The 19,606-nt window shown below is 40.5% G+C and overlaps 1 protein-coding gene and 1 pseudogene across 2 annotated transcripts in view; one reads left to right on the forward strand and one right to left on the reverse strand.

Moving 5' to 3' along the window:
* STIM1 (stromal interaction molecule 1) overlaps positions 1 to 19,606 on the reverse strand; it is a 232,480-nt gene that overhangs the window by 78,581 nt on the left and 134,293 nt on the right. The gene's annotated exons all lie outside the window — the stretch shown is intronic.
* On the forward strand, positions 18,152 to 18,460 carry LOC129008196 (non-histone chromosomal protein HMG-14-like; annotated as a pseudogene).

The raw sequence follows: 19,606 nt of genomic DNA on the forward strand, positions 1-19,606 counted from the left end.
CCCAGCTACTCCGGAGGCGGAGGCAGGAGAATGGCGTGAAACCGGGAGGCGGAGCTTGCAGTGAGCCAAGATCATGCCACTGCACTCCAGCCTGGGTGACAGAGGCATACTCTGTCTCAAAAAAAAAAAAAAAGAAATCAATGAATCCAGGAGCTGGTTTTTGAAAAGATCAACAAAATAGATAGACCGCTAGCAAGACTAATAAAGAAGAGAGAAGAATCATATAGCTGCAATAAAAAATAAAGGGGATATCACCACCAATCCCACAGAAATACAAACTACCATCAGAGAATACTATAAACACCTCTACACAAAGAGAATAAAATAATATAAAATATAAAATAAATAAACTAGAAAATCTAGAAGAAATGGATAAATTCCTCGACTCATACACCCTCCCAAGACTAAATCAGGAAGAAGTTGAATCTTTGAACAGACCAATAACAGGTTCTGAAATTGAGGCAATAATTAATAGCCTACCAACCAAGAAAAGTCCAGGACCAGATGGATTCACAGCCGAATTCTACCAGAGGTACAAAGAGGAGCTGGTACCATTCCTTCTGAAACTATTCCAATCAATAGAAAAAGAGGGAATCCTCCCTAACTCATTTTATGAGGCCAGCATCATCCTGATACCAAAGCCTGGCAGAGACATAACAAAAAAAGAGAATTTTAGGCCAGTGTCCCCGATGAACATTGATGCAAAAATCCTCAATAAAATACTGGCAAACCGAATCCAGCAGCACATCAAAAAGCTTACCCACTATGATCAAGTTGGCTTCATCCTGGGATGCAAGGCTGGTTCAACATACGCAGATCAATAAATGTAATCCATCACATAAACAGAACCAACGACAAAAATCACATGATTATCTCAATAGATGCAGAAAAAGCCTTCGACATAATTCAACAGTCTTTCATGCTAAACACTCTCAATAAACTAGGTATTAATGGAACATACCTCAAAATAATAAGAGCTATTTATGACAAACCCACAGCCAATATCATACTGAATGGGCAAAAACTGGAAGCATTCCCTTTGAAAACCGGCGCAAGACAAGGATGCCCTCTCTCACCACTCCTATTCAACATAGTATTGGAAGTTCTGGCCAGGGCAATCAGGCAAGAGAAAGAAATAAAGGGTATTCAATTAGGAAAAGAGGAAGTCAAATTGTATCTGTTTGCAGATGATATGATTGTATATTTAGAAAACCCCATCGTCTCTGCCCAAAATCTCCTTAAACTGATAAGCAACTTCAGCAAAGTCTCAGGATACAAAATCAATGTGCAAAAATCACAAGCCTTCCTATACACCAAGAACAGACAGAGCCAAATCATGAGTGAATTCCCATTCACCTTTACTACAAAGCAAATAAAATACCTAGGAATCCAACTTACAAGGGATGTGAAGGACCTCTTCAAGGAGAACTACAAACCACTGCTCAACGAAACAAAAGAGGACACAAACAAACGGAAGAGCATTCCATGCTCATGGATAGGAAGAATCAATATCATGAAAATGGCCACACTGCCCAAGGTAATTTATAGATTCAATGCTATCCCCATCAAGCTACCACTGACTTTCCTCACAGAATTGGAAAAAACTACTTTAAAGTTCATATGGAAACAAAAAAGAGTCCGCATAGCCAAGACAATCCTAAGCAAAGAGAACAAAGCTGGAGGCATCACACTACCTGACTTCAAACTATACTACAAGGCTACAGTAACCAAAACAGCATTGTACTGGTACCAAAACAGATATCTAGACAAATGAAACAGAACAGATCCCTCAGAAATAACACCATACATCTACAACCATCTAATATTTGACAAACCTGACAAAAACAAGCAATGGAGAAGTGATTCCCTATTTAATAAATGGTGCTGGGAAAACTGGCTAGCCATATGTAAAAAGCTGAAACTGGATCCCTTCCTTACACCTTATACAAAAATTAACTAGAGATGGATTAAAGACTTAAATATAAGACCTAAAACCATAAAAACCCTAGAAGAAAACCTAGGCAATACCATTCAGGACATAGGCATGGGCAAAGACTTCATGACTAAACCACCAAAAGCAATGGCAACAAAAGCCAAAATAGACAAATGGGATCTAATGAAACTAAAGAGCTTCTGCACAGCAAAAGAAACTATCAGCAGAGCGAACGGGCAACCTACAGAATGGGAGAAAATTTTTGCAATCTATCCATCTGACAAAGGGATAATATCCAGAATCTACAAAGAACTTAAACAAATTTACAAGAAAAAAACAAACAACCCCGTCAAAAAGTAGGCGAAGAATATGAACAGACACTTCTCAAAAGAAGACATTTATGCAGCCAACAGACACATGAAAAAATGTTCATCTTCACTGGCCATCAGAGAAACGCAAATCAAAATCACAATGAGATACTATCTCACGCCAGTTAGAATGGTGATCATTAAAAAGTCAGGAAACAACAGATGCTGGAAAGGATGTGGAGAAATAGGAACGCTTTTACACTGTTGGTGGGAGTGTAAATTAGTTCAACCATTGTGGAAGACAGTGTGGTGATTCCTCAAGGATCTAGAACTAGAAATACCATTTGACCCAGCAATCCCAATACTGCGTATATACCCAAAGGATTATAAATCATGCTACTATAAAGACAAATGCACACGTATGTTTATTGCGGCACTATTCACAATAGCAAAGACTTGGAACCAACCCAAATGTCCATCAATAATAGACTGGATAAAGAAAATGTGGCACATATACACCATGGACTACTATGCAGCCATAAAAAAGGATGAGTTCATGTCCTTTGCAGGGACTTGGATGAAGCTGGAAACCATCATTCTCAGCAAAATATCACAAGGACAGAAAACCAAACACCACATGTTCTCACTTATAAGTGGGAGTTGAACAATGAGAACATACGGACACAGGGAGGGGAATATCATACACCAGGGCCTGTTGGGGGCTTGGGGGCTGTGGGAGGGATAGCATTAGCAGAAATACTTAATATAGATGATGGGTCGATGGGTGCAGTAAACCAACATGGCATATGTATACCTATGTAACAAACCTGCACGTTATGCACATGTACCCTAGAACTTAAAATATATAATAATAATAAAAAAAAGAAAGAAAGAAAGGCAGAACCCATAGAAACGGGCTACTTACTTGCTATGTGACTTTTGGGCAAGCTACTTTGCCTCTCTGAGCTTATTTTCCTCTCAAAATTAGGGTTAATAATGCCCCTTATTTCAGGTATGGTAAGGATTAAATGCGACATGTTTGCAGAAGTCATAAATTGCCTTTGTGTGTGTCTTTTACTGGCCTGCACAGCATTTTGAAAAGTTGAACCTAAATTTAAAAATCAGAAAATTTTGGCCGGGCGCAGTGGCTCATGCCTGTAATCCCAGCACATTGGGAGGCTGAAGCAGGTGGATCACCTGAAGTCAGGAGTTTCAGACCAGCCAGGCCAACATTGTGAAACCCTGTCTCCACTAAAAATACAAAAATCAGCTAGGCAGGATGGCGCACACCTGCAATCCCAGCTACTTGGGAGGCTGAGGCAGGACAATTGCTTAAACCTGGAAGGCGGAGGTTGTAGTGAGTCGAGATCATGCCACTGCACTACAGCCTGGATGACAAGGCCAGACTCTGTCTCAAAAAAAAAAAAAAATCAGAAAATTTCACTAAAAGTCCACCTTCTCAGGCTATCTTTTAAACAAATCAAAACAGGTTGGGCTCCATGGCTCATGCCTTAAATCCCAGCACTTGGGTAGGAGGAGATTGCTTGAGCCCAAGAGTTCAAGACTAGTCTGGGCAACATAGTGAAACCCCATCTCCACAAAAAATTTTAAAATTAGCTACATGTGGTGGTGTGCACTTGTGGTCCCAACTACTTCGGAGGCTGAGGTGAGAGGATTACTTGAACCCAAGAGGTTAAGGTTGCAGTGAGCTGTGATCGTACCACTGCACTCCAGCCTGGGCAATAGAGCAAGATCCTGTCTCAAAAAAATAAAAATATCTAGCCATAGTAAGCTCCAATGACTTTAGAATTTTATACAGGAGTGGCTTAAGGACTAACAATTTAATTAGAAAAGGAGAGTGAGAGCTAAGGGACTTGTCATGAGGTTGCATTTGCATAGCAAGCACACTATTTTTATGAAGATTATTCATTACAAATTAATTTTATTTTACTTTATTTATTATTATTATTATTTTGAGATGGAGTCTCACTCTGTCCGCCCAAGCTGGAGTGCAGTGGCGTGACTTCAGCTCACTGCAACCTCTGCCCCCCGGGTTCAAGCAATTCTCCTGCCTCAGCCTCCTGAGTAGCTGGGATTACAGGCGCCCACCATCATGCTAATTTTTGTGTTTTTAGTGGAGGCAGGGTTTCAGCATGTTGGCCAGGCTAGTCTCGAACTCCTGATCTCAAGTGATCCGCCTGCCTCAGCCTTCCAAAGTGCTGGGATTACAGGCGTGAGCCACCACACCCGGCCACAAATTAATTTTAAAATGCAACTTTTTTTTTTTTTTTTTTTTTTTTGAGACACTCTTGCTCTGTCGCACAGGCTGGAGTGCAGTGGCACGATCTCAGCTCACTGCACGCTCCGCCTCCTGAGTTCACGCCATTCTCCTGCCTCAGCCTTCCAAGTAGCTGGGACTACAGGGGCCTGCCACCACACCCGACTAATTTTTTTTTTTTTTTTTTTTTTTTTAGTAGAGACGGGGTTTCACTGTGTTAGCTAGAATGGTCTCGATCTCCTGACCTCGTGATCTGCCCGCGTTGGCCTCCCAAAGTGATGGGATTACAGGCGTGAGCCACCGCGCCCAGCCAAAATGCAACTTTTTATGAAGATGTTTTTATTAACCTTTTACTTAAACTTAAGGAAAAAATCAATTCTCCATATCAAAGAATAAATATATACAGCAGCTCCTCAAATAACACCATTTCTTTCAATGTCATTTCTTTATAACATCAATGAAAAAAAATCAGTTCCCAGCTGGGGCTACTGTCTGTGTGAAGTTTCCATGCTCTCCCCATGTGTGCATGGGTTTTCTGTGCGTTCTCTGATTTCCTCCCACATCCCAAAGATGTACATTTTAGGTGAACTGGCATGTCTCCATGGTCCTAGCCTGAGTTAGTGTGGGTGTGTGAGTGTGCCGTGCAATGAAATGGCATCCTATCCAGAGTTGGTGCCCACCTTGTACCCTGAGCTGCTAGCATAAGCTCTGGACACTCTCAACCCTAAACTGAAATAAGTAGGTAAATAATTATCTTACTTGTTTTTATTAATCTTTCTTAAATGTATATATAGCTCACATTTATTTCAGTGTTTCATATTGTAAGTGTTTTGGTCTTTATTTGTAAGTTTGGTGATGTTTTTGTGACCAGAAATATGCCATAGGAACTTAACCCTTGTTTATATCAATTAGCCTCTGTTAAAATTGGTTTCATTATATGTCATTTCACTTATGACATATGATGGGGATACATTCTAAGAAATGCATCATTGTGTCAACATCATAGAGTATGCTAGATGTGTATAGCCTACTACACACCTAGGTTATATGAAATAGCCTATTGCTCCTAGGCTACAAACTTGTACAACATGTTACTGTACTCAATATTGTAGGGAGTTGTAACACAGTAGTAAGTATTTGTGTATCTAAACATATCCAAACATAAAAAAGATATAGTAAAATATGATATTATAATCTTATGGAACCACATTGTATATGTGGCCCACTGTTGACTGAATGTCCTTATGTGGCCTATGACTATATATAAAATATGTATAATTCATATTATATATGTGTATGAATATATATACGTTATACAATTTGGGGTATCTTAAAGGTCAGGGAGTTGGTGCTAAAGGAGCTATGGAGGCCTCAATCCCCTATCTCTTAGAACTGCTCTTGGATTACATAACTACATGGCAACAATCTGCCAGAGCTGCTCCTTCTGAAGAGGCATATGCTCTCCATTTTCCCACAGCTCTCACCACTCACAGACTTATGCACATGCATTTATACTGCCCACATTACTCACTTACAATGCCCTCTGACCCCTCAGGGGCATAGTTTGTAATTCCTGTTGTACACTAAAGTACTATGAGTTTGAAAGCACAATTCAGATATTAATCGAGATTATTATTGGAAGGAGAGTGAGATAAGGACAGGAAAGTAACAGAAAAAGATTCTTGATCAAAGGTGGCCTCTTCTGTGCTCCCATAGTGCCTGTGAATACCTTTATCAGTCTTATTAGATGTCTATCTCCCCTGCCAAACCATATACCCACAACGGAAGTTCCCAGTTACCCAGCCATAAGCTGGGTACTAGCACCCAAGAATATTATATTGAGCTGTAACTTTGATGTCCAATATACTTGAAGTAGGCATTACCACATCTTACTTTGAACACTGTCCCACATCCAGCTAATAGCTAAAGTCTGATTTAAGACAAAGTTTAAAAGTAATGAAAGGTAATAACAAAGCTAAACAGGCAGCTTTTGGATCCCACCAAAGGAATTTACTATTTCAGACTTAGAACAAGCAGCTCTTCTCTCAGGAAGACCTAAGGAGTCTCCCCAAGAGTCCTGCCTTACCATGGGGAATGCAGCATTGGCTGGAACTATACAGCTCAATAGCTCTCCAAAGAGCCAAGGCACCAGCTGTCAGTAAGTATATTTAGTTCCATGCGCCCAGAAAAGTGATCTCCCAGGAGGTGGCACAAGGCATAAACCCATCCCAAGTGTTAAGCAGTAGTGAAGTAGTGAGAGTGGGAGCAGAGAAGAGGGGAGACATCTCTCTATAATTTCTACAAAATAGGCCCAGCCAGCTTGATCCACCAGAGAACAAAATTCACTGACATAAAGCCAGAAGAAGAGCAGCACACCTTTGGGTATGGCAATCTGGATGGCTTTCCTGGGTTCTTCCTTAGAATCAATAACTCTTCCCTCCCCTTTCCAACCTTGTTCCCTAATACTTACCTTCCATATTTCCCAAACCAAATTGTCCCACCTCCATTCCCACTTTCTCTGCTGCTCTCCAACCCCCACTCAGCCCACAATATTTAGAACCCTACATTAGTCCATTATTATATTGCTATAAAGAAATACCTGTGGCCAGGCACAGTGGCTCACACCTGTAATCCCCGCACTTTGGGAGCCAGAGGTGGGCAGATACTTGAGGTCAGGAATTCAAGACCAGCCTGGCCAACATGGTGAAACCCCGTCTCTACTAAAAATATAAAAAACAGCTGGCATCATGGCTTGTGCCTGTAATCCCAGCTACCTGAGAGGCTGAGGCAGGAGAATCGCTTGAACCCAGGAAACAGAGGTTGCAGTGAGCCGAGATTGTGCCACTGCACTCCAGCCTGGGCAACAGCATGAGACTCCGCCAAAAAAAAATTAAAAAAGAAAGAAAAAAAGAAATACCTGAGACTGGGTAATTTATAAGAAAAGAGGTTTAATTGGCTCACCATTCCACAGGCTGTACAGGAAGCATAGCAGCTTCTGCTTCTGGGGAGGCCTTGGGAAACTTACAATCAAGGCAGAAGGTGAAGCGGAAACAGACACACCTTACACAGCCAGAGCAGGAGGAAGAGAGAGCAAAGGGGGAGGTGCTACCACACTTTTAAATGACCAGATCTCATGAGAACTCACTCACTATTCAATACTAAGAGGGGATGGTGCTAAACGATTCATGAGAACATCACCCCGATAATCCAATCACTCCTACCAGGCCCCACCTCCAGCACTGGGGATTACAATTCAACATGAGATTTGGTGGGGACACAGAACCAAGCCATATCAAACCCATAAGTCACATGTTCCAGATCTGAAAAGTTTACCAACTCTTATTCACCTCTTGAACATCTAGCAAGGAAGCATACCATATTTCAGGTACAATAGCTCCAAATATCATTTACAGAGTTCTAGGACATGTATGTTTCATGAGTGAAATATCTGTTTCCACTGAGATCAGAAGCTGTTGCTCAAGGCAGGGATAGGGCAGTCATTTCTCACTTATCTTTGTAAATCTAGTCTCTTTTCTGTCAGTCTATCTACCATATTAGACACTAGAATGATCTTAAAGTAAATATCTATTCCAACTCCCTTACTTAACATCTCATGGCTCCCCATTACCTACAAGATAAAGCCCTAGCTTCTTGGCCTGGCATTCAAGGCCTTTTATACAATATGACACATTAACTTCCTAAGTACCTTCCTGGCCACTCTCCAACCCTACCAGACACCTTACACACCAGATATTGGGTCAGAAAACTATGGCCATAAGCCAAATCCAGTTTGCTGTTTGTTGGTTTTGAGACTGAGTCTCCCTCTATTGCCCATGCTGAAGTACAGTGGCGTGAACATGGCTCACTGCAGCCTCCTGGGCTTAAGCAGTCCTCCTGCCTCAGCCTCCTGAGTAGCTTGGACTACAGGCACAGGGGCTAATTTTTTCTTCATTTTTTGTAGAGACAGAGTCTTACCATATTGTCCAGGCTGGTCTCAAACTCATAGACTCAAGCAATCCTCCTGCCTTGGCTTCCCAAAGTGATGGGATTGCAGGCATAAGCCACCATGCCCAGCCAGTTTTCATAAAGTTTTACTGAAACATAGCCAGGCTCATGCATTGATGTATATTTTCTGTGGCTGCTTTCATGCTACAAAGACAGAGTTGAGTATTTGTAACAGAGACTCTATGGCTATCAAAGTCTAAAATAATTACTGTCTAATCCTTTACAGAAAAAGTTGCCTGCTCTAGACACATCAAGCCATTTCATGCTCCTTGACCAAACCATGATCTTTTGTACCCCCAAGATTTTGCACAAGGTGCTCCATTTAAAATGCTTTCTCCCACTCTTCGTCTATTAAATAAAAAGTCACTGCCTTCGGTGAAGTTTTCTAGATCTCTCCCAGGTGAGTTCACTGCCCTATCCTATTTGTTCCCTTAGTTCTCAGGGTATACATTATCCCCCTCTTACTCTCCCTAAGCAACTCAAAAATAGAGACTATATTTTATTTATCATTTATTCTTCACCAGCATCTTGCAAATTTTCTGGAATACATAAATGAATAATTAATTTAGCTCCATAAATCCATCTCCAAGCCGAGGGCCTGGCACAGAGCAGGGTGTGTGGTTATTAAATAACTGAAGGAGTGTCTCTCGAGTTTGTCCTATAACATGTAGCAGAGAGCTTAGCTTACAATAGCTAGTCAAGACATAATTGCCTATTGAATAGAAGAAAGAAAAAGGTCCCCAATTTGTCAGCCTATCTAAAACAAAGATATTTAGCCAGGAGCCAGAGAGTTAACACTAGCTTGGATTCAATGTAGCATGATACTTCGGAGTTTGATTCTAGACCTGGCTGCCTGGGTTTGAATCCTCGTTCCACCACTTAGTTTCAGTGTATAACTTGCATCATTTGTAAAATGAAGATAGTAGCACAAAACCTAACAACTCTCATATTGAGGGAAGCATAAATGAGTAAATTCAACTAAATACCTTAGAACAGCGCCTGGCACAAAATAAGCTCTCCTGTCTGTGTGTGTGTGTGTAATATGTTTTAAGAAGGATTAAAGATACTAAGAGAACGTACAATCCTGGGGCCCACTATTACAGTGATGCCGATCCCTCATATGTAAGGAAGACCAATAGAGGAGGTAGAAAACGGATATTTTCTAAGTGCTTGCTATATAAAGTCCATGTGTCAAGAGGTTAGGAATGGAGATAGTTAAGACAAGACATTGTAGTCTATTAACCTCTAAGGTCCTTTCTGTTCTCCTCTATGGTTCTTTGAAAGCTTTTAAAGCTTTAACTCCATTTAAAATCAAAACTTTACAACTTTATGGCAAGACCCTCCCTCCTCTATGGGCTGGGCTTCCTCAATGCATCAGTTGCCACTTCCTCTCATTCCCAATGATAATGAATTCCCAATTCCCAATGATAATGAATTACTTAAAACTCTCTGACAGTACCAGGCTTTTTACCTGTACAATATCTTTGTACATGCTATTCCCTCACTTAAAACATTCTCCTTATCACTCCTAGTCATCTGTTGAGATCCAGATTATGTGTCAGTGACTATAACATGGGAAAAGCTGACTTACGGCATCCTCTTCTGCAACTCTATCACAGTGTTCACTCTTAAAATTTTATTTTTTTTTTTTAGAGACAGGGTTTTGATATATTGCTAAGGCTGGTCTTGAACTCTGGGCTCAAGCAATTCTCCCACCTCAGCTTCCCAAGTAGCTGGTACTACAGGTGCAAGCCATTGTGCCTCGCAGTATCCACTCAATAAATTATAGTGTCCTTATCTGTTTTATGGCTATCTCCACCACTAGGGGAACTTCTTCAAAGGCAGCAACATTGCCTTTCCTTTTACTCCTTTATTTCCAGCACCTAGCACATACATAGATACAGAGAATCCCTCTGAGGTCAATGAGAAAGCTCAGTGCTTGTCATGGAATCATCATTGATGCCTCACCAAAACATTGGGCACATGACACAGGTCAAATCCTAGAGGCAGCATTAAAAGTTTCAGCTTGCCAGGTACCTGGCCAGAATGGGAAAGACAGAGAAACTCTAACATCTCCAGTCTTATAAACTGTCAGAACCAAAGTATCCAAGCTAGCCAATACTATCTGGGGAACCTTTGTTTTATGAAAGGAGGACAGAAATAGATCACTAATTAGAAAATATTTCCCCAGAGGAAAGAGATTATCCTCTTAATTGGGGTAAATACTGCCACATTTATATAGGCTGAATGCATAGCACTGGAGAAAATGCACTATGAGAAAGGACGGTTACAAAATTGATGGGTTAGAAGGGACTTCTAGTTTGACAGCATGAGAAGCTCCACAGACCCACTCTCCAGTAAAACTAGTGAAACTTATTTTTCAAAAGCAACCATTTAAAGTTTCTGGAAATGGTCTTAAAGGCACACAGCCAATGAAGAAACATATGCTCAAGAAAATCTAAGAACAGCGAGAGTCCACAATATTTAAACCAAGACCTGTTCTCTGCCTTGCCTCTCCCAACTCAATGACACAGAAACTCCACTCCACACTGATGCAGCTAAAAACACAGATCTTCTCTCTCAAGCTCCCTGTTGAAAGGTTAGCTGCCTGGAATGTCCTGAGCAGGATATTAGCATTTCTGATCCTTCCCCCAGCTACCTGTTACTGAAGCTAAGTTCTAAGTGAGTGTAGCTAAAAGGTGGGCCTCTTTTGTCCCGTTTAACCCCCACTCATAGGACAGGAGCTTTACCTTGGATGCAGTGCCACCGAGAATACTGGAGCCACAACTGGCATTGCCCTGGCTCATAAGATGGTGATTACACTCTGGGAGAAGCAAACCAAAAAGACCTGAGGCTACTGCCACCCCTCTACCAACTCCTCAGCTCCTAAAGTGGTGGTGTCACTCAGAAGCATGTCATTGTCCCCCACCCCAGCTCCAGAACCATGACTCAAAGATTTTGCCTGGCCGAGGAAGCAGGCTATAAAACAAAGAGCTCTGAATCTCTTCCCAGGGGAAATGACCTCATCTGCGACAGAGTGCAGAGAATTTCAAGACTAAGGGTAGGGTACTCTCAAAAGAGTAGAAGTTGTGGTGAAAGGAAAAGATTAGCAGATTCATTGTAGATATAGGCTAAACTGTAGACTAGAGAATTTGCTGGAGATAACTAGGGAAAGAGACAGCTGGGAGGAGTCTCTCGGGGTAAGAACAAATTTCACCAGCCTGGGCAACATAGGGAGACCCCATCTTTACAAAAAATTTAAAAATTAGCCAGGCCACCTGCACATCCTGCACATATATCCCAGAACTTAAAAAAAAAAAAAAAGAAGCCAGGTGCAGTGGCACACACCTGTGGTCCCAATTACTCAGGAGGCTGAGGTAGGAAGATCACTGGAGTCCAGGAGGTTGAGGCTGCAGTGAGCCATGATCACGCCACTGCACTCTAGCCTGGGTGAAAGAGTGGGACTCTATCTCCACAAACAAATCAAAAAAGAACAAATCTCAAACACTGACCTCAGGAACTACCCCTTCAAAGGAACCCTAATATAGTTGGATTAGTCTGAGAAGCAATTTATGCCTCAGGGCATTGCTGAAAAGAGCAGAGCAATCAGATGGCAATTAGTGAACCTAAAAAGCTGGGTGTGGCCAGGGAAAGAGACAGTCAAAGTTCTGCCCAAACCATTATCATCCAAATATGACTGTGGGCATACCAAAGTCCTCTGAGGAGCAACATCAGAGGATTCACACTGTGGGAGGAGGGGGATCAACCACTTAAACAATCTAGCCAGTCATTAAATAAATAAACAAGCAAATAATAATAAGCCCCAGAGTAATCAGATAAGTACCCAAAGTTGCTACAATATATTATCAAAAATGTTCAGCTTCAAACAAACAAAAAAACAAAAAACAAAGAAACATGAAAGTGTGACCCATATACCGGAAAAAAAGTAGGCAACAGAAACTCTCAGTAAGAGGGACCAGATGTCAGATTTAACAGAAAAAGACTACAAATTAGCCATTATAAATATGTCCAAAGATTTTAAAAAATCATGATTTTTAAAGAGGTAAAGGAATGCATGATGTCAATGTTGCATCAAATAAAGAATGTCAATAAAGAGACAGAAATTATTGTTTTAAAAAAAGAACCAAATGGATGTTCTGGAGTTGAAAAGTACAATAACTGAAGTGGAAAATTAGGAGAGGGGCTAAACAGTAGATCTGAACTGACAGAAGAAAGAATTATCAAACTTCAAGAGAGACTGATAGAGATTATACAATCCTAAAAACATAGAGAAAAAGGAATGAAGAAAAATGAACAGAGCCTCAGAGAAATGTACAACACCATTAATCACACCAATATATGAATACCAGAAGGGGAAGATAAAAAGGAGCAGGAAGACTCACACCTGTGAGAGGCCAAAGTGGGTGGACTGCTTGAGGCCAGGAGTTAAAGACCAGCATGGACAACATGGCGAAACCACATCTCTACAAAAAATACAAAAATTAGCCGGGTGTGGTGGTGTACACCTGTGACCCCAGCTACTCGGGGAGGCTGAGACATGAGAATCGCTTGAACCTAGGAGTCAGACTGGAGTGAGCTGAGATTGTGCCACTGTACTCCAGCTTGGGTGACAGAGTGAGACTATGTCTCAAAAAAAAAAAAAAAAAGAAAGAAAAAGGAGAAGGAAAAATATTCAAAGAAATAATGGCTGAAAAACCTCCCAAGTTTTGAAAAACATTAATCTACCCATAAAGAAAATCTAATAAACTCCAAATAGGATAAATGCAAAGAGATCCACAAATAGACACATTAAGTAAAATGCTAAAAGTCAAAGGCAATGAGAAAACTTTGAAAGCAGCAAGAGAAAAATGACTCATCACACACGTGAACCCTGTAAGATTAACAGTTAACTTCTCACCAAAAATAATGGATGCCAGAAGACAATGGGATAACATGGTCAAAGGGCTCACTGAAGTGAGAGGATGCCAACCAAGAATTGTACATCCAGCAAAACTCTCATGAAAATAAAGACATTTCCAGATAAACAAACACTGAGAAAATTCATTACTAACTGACACACCTTACAAAAAAATACTAAAGGAAGCTCTTTAAGTGACCCCCCAGATAGTACTTTGAATCCATACAAAAAAGTACCAACACTGAGCCAGGTACTGTTCTAGGTACTGGAGATGTAGCAGTGAACAAAACAGATCCCTTTCCCTTATGAACTTTATATTCTAGGCAATAAATAATAAAACAATAAGTGATTAAATAATAAAATCCAGATGATGATAAGTTCTTAAAAATTATTTTAAAAAGTGATTAATAATGAAGATCTGGGTGCCAGGAATGGGGTAGAGGTGCAAATTTCATTATTAAATAGGGTGGTCTGGGAAAGGTCTCTTTGATAAGATGAAGTATGACAAATGACAAAGAATATTTTTGGGGGTTTTTGTTTTGTTTTTTGTTTTTTTGAGACAGAGTATCCCTCTGTCACCCAGGCTGGAGTGCAGTGGCACAATCTCTGCTCACCACAACCTTCACCTCCTGGGTTCAAGCATTTCTCCTGCCTGAGCCTCTCGAGTAGCTGAGATTACAGGCATATGCCACCACACCCAGCTAATTTTGTATTTTTAGTAGAGACAGGGTTTTACTATGTTGGCCAGGCTGGTCTCGAACTCCTGACCTCAAGTGATCTGCCCACCTTGGCCTCCCAAAGTGCTGGGATTACAGGCATTAGCCATCACGCCCAGCCACAAAGTATATTTTATATGGAAATATGAGGGCATAAACTAAATATCTAAGGAAACAACAGTCCAGGCAGGGGCAAAAGCTAGAACCAAGGCCCTAAAGCAGGAATATAAAAGAGTATGAAGGAACACCAAAGAGTGTGGCTACAGTGAATGACAAGGGGAATATAAGTCAGAGAGGATATCAGAATAAGTGGGGACCAGATCACAGAGGGCCTTGCTAACTTTTGTGGAGACTGTGGCTTTCACACCAAACAAAAAAATGAAGTTATCACAAGTTTTGAGCAGAGTGAAATGATCTGGTTTACTTTTTTTTTTTTTTTCAAAAAAGCTCTCTAGCTGCTACATTGAGAATAAATGTAGACATGGTTATCTGCTAGGAGACTATTGAGCCTTGGTGCCTGCAGTGGAATGATAGTGAGAAATGATTCTATTTTGGATATGTTTTAAAAGGAGAACCCACAGGATTTACCAATAGATGTGGAGTTGAGAAAAATTATGAATTATTTAGAATATTTTTTGCCCAGGCAATTGAAACAATGGACTTGCCTTCAACTGAGATGAGGAAGGCAGTATATACAGCAGGTTTTGGATGAGATGATATTTAGAATCCAGCTAGTGCACATTAAGCTTCAGATGCCTTTAAAACGCTTAGAAGAAAACACAGGTGTAAGTTATCACGACCTTGGATTTGACAATGGTTTCTTAGACATGACCTCAAAAGTATGAGCAGAAACAACAGCAAAAAAAATAAATAAACTGGACTTCATCAAAATTTAAAACTTCTGTGCTTCAAAGGACACAATCAAGAAAGTGAAAAAGCAACCCACAGAATGGGAGAAAATATTTTCAAATCACGTATCTCATAAGGGATTTGTACCTAAAATATATAAAGAACTTTAACAACTCAATACCAAAAAGACAACCCAATTTAAAAATAAGTAAAGGTTTTTAATTTTATTTTAAATTTTTTTTGAGACAGAGTCTCACTCTGTCACCCAGGCTAAAGTGCAGTGGCCCAATCTCGGCTCACTACAACCTCCGCCTGCTGGGTTCAAGCCATTCTCATGTCTCAGCCTCCTGAGTAGCTGGAATTATAGGCACACATCACCATGCCCAGCTAATTTTTGTATTTTTTTTTGTAGAGACCAAGTTTTGCCACATCGCCCTGGCTGGTCTCAAACTCCTGGCTTCAGGCAATCCGCCCGCCACCCAAAGCGCTGGGATTACAGGTATGAGCCACCATACCAGGACACAATGTTATTATTAAAAACTAAAAAAAAAAAAAAAAAAACAGATGTTGGCAAGGCTGCAGAGAAAAGAGAACACTTATACACAGTTGATGGGAATGTAAATTAGTCCAGCCACTGTGGAAAGCAGTTTGGATATTTTTTTTCTTTTTGAGATGGAGTTTCACTCTTGTTGCCCAGGCTGGAGTGCAATGGCACGATCTCGGCCCACCGCAACCTCCGCCTCCCGGGTTCATGCGATTCTCCTGCCTCAGCCTTCCAAGTAGCTGGGATTACAGGCATGCGTCACCATGCCCGGCTAATTTTTTTGTATTTTTAGTAGAGATGGGGTTTCTCCGTGTTGGTCAGGCTGGTCTTGAACTCCCGACCTCAGGTGATCCACCCGCCTCAGCCTCCCAAAGTGCTGGGATTACAGGCATGAGCCACCGCGCCCGGCCACAGCAGTGACTCAGGAGATTTCTAAGAGTACTAAAAATAGAACTACCATTCAATCCAGCAATTCCATTACTGTATACATACCCAAAGGAAAATAAATTATTCTACTAAAAAGACATGTGCACTCATATGTTCACTGCAGCACTATTCACAATAGCAAAGACATGAAATCAACCTAGATGCCATTAATTAATGTGATACAGGCCAGGCACGGTGGTTCATGCCTGTAATACCAGCACTTTGGGAGGCCAAGGCTGGAGAAGAGCTTGAGCCCAGGAGTTCAAGACCAGCCTGGGCAACATGGCAAAACCCTGTATCTACAAAACAATACAAAGAAATTAGCCAGGCAGTGGTGCATGCCTGTAGTTTCAGCTACTCAAAAGCTGAAGTGGGAGGAATGCTTGAGCCCAGGAGATTGAGGCTGCAGTGAGCCGGAATCATGCCACTGCACTCCAGCCTGGGTGACAGAGCAAGACCCTGACTCAAAAAAAAAAAAAAAAAAAAAGGGAAAGAAAATGTGGTACATATTGACCATGAAAATATTTTGCAGCAACATGAATGCAGCTGGATGCCATTATCCTAAGTGAATTAATGCAGACACAGAAAACCAGATATTGCATGTTCTCACTTGTAAGTGGGAACTAAATCTTGGGTACACACAAACACAAAGATGTGAACAATAGATACTGGGATCTCCAAAAGGAGTGGGGATAGGGAGAAGGACTGAAAAAATTCCCATTGGATGCTATGGTAACTATCTGCATAGGAAAATCAATAGAATCCCAAACCTCAGCATCACGCAATATACTCTTGTAACAAATCTGCACATGTACCCCGTGAATATAAAATGAAGATGGAAATTTTTTAAAATAATAAAAAATAAAATAAATGAGCAAAGGATCTGAGAAAATATTTCTCTAAAGAAGATATACAGATAACCATTAAGCACATGAAAAGATGTTCAATACCATTAGTCATCAGAGAAATGTAAATCAAAATCATAATGAGATATTGCTTTATACCAACTAGGATGACTGTAATCAAAAAGTCAGACAATAACAAGTGTTGATGAGCATGTGGAGAGAACAGATCCCTCATACACTGCTGGCTGGAATGTAAAAATGGTTTAGCCACTTGAACCATTTTTATATGGAAAATACTCTGGCAGTTCCTAAAACAGGTAAACACAGTTAACCATATGACTCAGCAATTCTATTCATATGTATGTACCCAAGAGAAATAAAAGTACACGTCCAAACAAAACATAAAACACATGTCCACACAAAAACTTAAACATGCCTATAGCAGCAGTATTCATTATAGCCAAAAAGTGAAACAAACCAGATGTCTATAAATTGATGAATGGTAAACAAAACTGGTATGTCCATGCAATAGAATATTATTTGGTCATGAAAAGAAATAAAGTACAGATATATATACATGAACATGTACAGGCAGTACTGACACAACATGAATGCACCTTGAAAACATGCTAAGTGAAAAAAGCTAGTTACAACAGACCACATATTATATGATTGAATTTACATGAAATGTCCATAATAGGCAAAACTACAGAAAGAGAAAGTAGATTCGTGGTTGCTTAGGGCTGGGGGAAATGTGGAGAGAGAACAATAGCTAATGTGTATGTGGTTTCTTTTTGAGGTGACAAAAATGTTTTTAATTGACTGAGGTGATGGTTGCAAATATCTGTGAATATACTAAAACCCAGTGAATTGTACATACATGGGTGAATTGCACAGTATGTGAATTCTTTCTCCAAAAAGCTGTTTTTTAAAAATTGATAGGTTAGACTAGAGGCCAGATAAACTTTTTCTGTAAAGAGTCAGACAGTAAATATTTTAGGCTTGGTGGTCCATATGGTCTCTGTCGCAACTACTCAACTCTGCTGTTCTTGTGTAAAAGCAGCAATAGACAATATGTAAATGAATGAGAGTGGCTGTATGCCAATAAAACTTTACAGACACTGAAATTTCAATTTCATATAAATTTCACATCTTGAAATTCTTCTTTAGCTTTCCCCCTAAACTATTTTAAAATGTAAAAATCAGGGTTCTCCCACCGCCCCTGCTGGGGGGTCTCAGCAGCTCGGGCGGCGGGAGGAGCGGCAGCGACCAGGCAGCCCAGCTTCGCGAAGGCTCTCGGTGCGCCGCCGCACGCGCCCTCCACGCCGCCAGGATGCCTAAGAGGAAGGTCAGCTCCGCCGAAGGGGCCGCCAAGGAAGAGCCCAAGAGGAGATCGGCGCGGTTGTCTGCTAAACCTGCTCCTGCAAAAGTGGAAGCGAAGCCGAAAAAGGCAGCAGCGAAGGATAAATCTTCAGACAACAAGTGCAAACAAAAGGGAAAAGGGGAGCGAAGGGAAAACAGGCCGAAGTGGCTAACCAAGAAACTAAAGAACATTTACCTGCAGTAAACAGGGAAAAGAAAACTGAGGAGAGTACAGCCTCTAATGAGGCAGGAGAGAAAGAAGCCAAGTCTGAATAATACCACACATCATATATTATCAATGGTCCCTGTCTCCCTTCTTGTACAATCCAGAGGAATATTTTATCAACTATTTTGTAAATGCAAGTTTTTTAGTAGCTCTAGAAACATTTTTAAGAAGGAGGGAATCCCACCTCATCCCATCTTTTAAGTGTAAATGCTTTATTTAAGAGGTGAAATCATTCGCTGATTGTTTATTTTTTGGTACAACCAGAAAACAGTGTGGGTTATTGAATTATGGGAGGTTTTGACTGTCTTTGGTGTCAGCTTAACACTCCATAGATGGGGGTTAGTTTTTATATCCTATAATACAGTGCATATTAAATGACAATATGGAGTCAGTCCTGCATTTAATGTCTTGAACATTTTAAATTACTTCTATTCCCATGTTATTTTTTAGTAGAATTGTTTCCTAAAGAAAACCACTCCTTGATCATGGCTCTCCCTGTCAGAATTGTGTGTACTCTGTAACATCTTTGGTTGTGGTAGTCTTGTTTTCCTAATCACTTGGTTACTGTGCTGCGAAAGATTAAAAATTTGAATATGTAGTATACATGCTATTCAGTTGTGAATTGGTGGGACATATGTAACAGCTTATCAACATGTGAAGATACCGGTACTTGATAGCCTCTTAAGGACAATTTGCTTCCAAATTTTAAGCTGGAAAGTCACTGGAATAACTTTAAAAAAAAGAATTACAATACATGGCTTTTTAGATTTTCAGTACATATGTTAAGAATTGTGTACAAATTGAAATGTCTGTACTGATCCTCAACCAATAAAATCTCAATTATGAAAGAAAAAATGTAAAAATCATTTTTAGTTTGCAGGCTATACGAAAAAAACAGTTTGCTGATCCCTGGACTAGATATAATAAATCCACCCTCTGCTCTGGCTTCAGGTGCTAAGGAAATCTCTCTCCCTGACAATCCCCATGAACAAACAGCAACTTCAATTCCCCACTCAGTTTTCCCTCATGCTACCATCCCTATACATGGCTTTCAAACACCCTGAGAGGACCACAAACCCAGCCAAACACTCAACAGCAGGAAAACCTCTAGGACTCCATTTCCAAAATAGAACACCCACTTCAATAGACTTGGCAAAAAGAATTAGAGCTCATCACGTGTTCCTTATAAATGACAC

The sequence above is a fragment of the Pongo pygmaeus genome, chromosome 9, assembly GCF_028885625.2.
Source record: "Pongo pygmaeus isolate AG05252 chromosome 9, NHGRI_mPonPyg2-v2.0_pri, whole genome shotgun sequence".
Classification (NCBI taxonomy): Eukaryota; Metazoa; Chordata; class Mammalia; order Primates; family Hominidae; genus Pongo; species Pongo pygmaeus.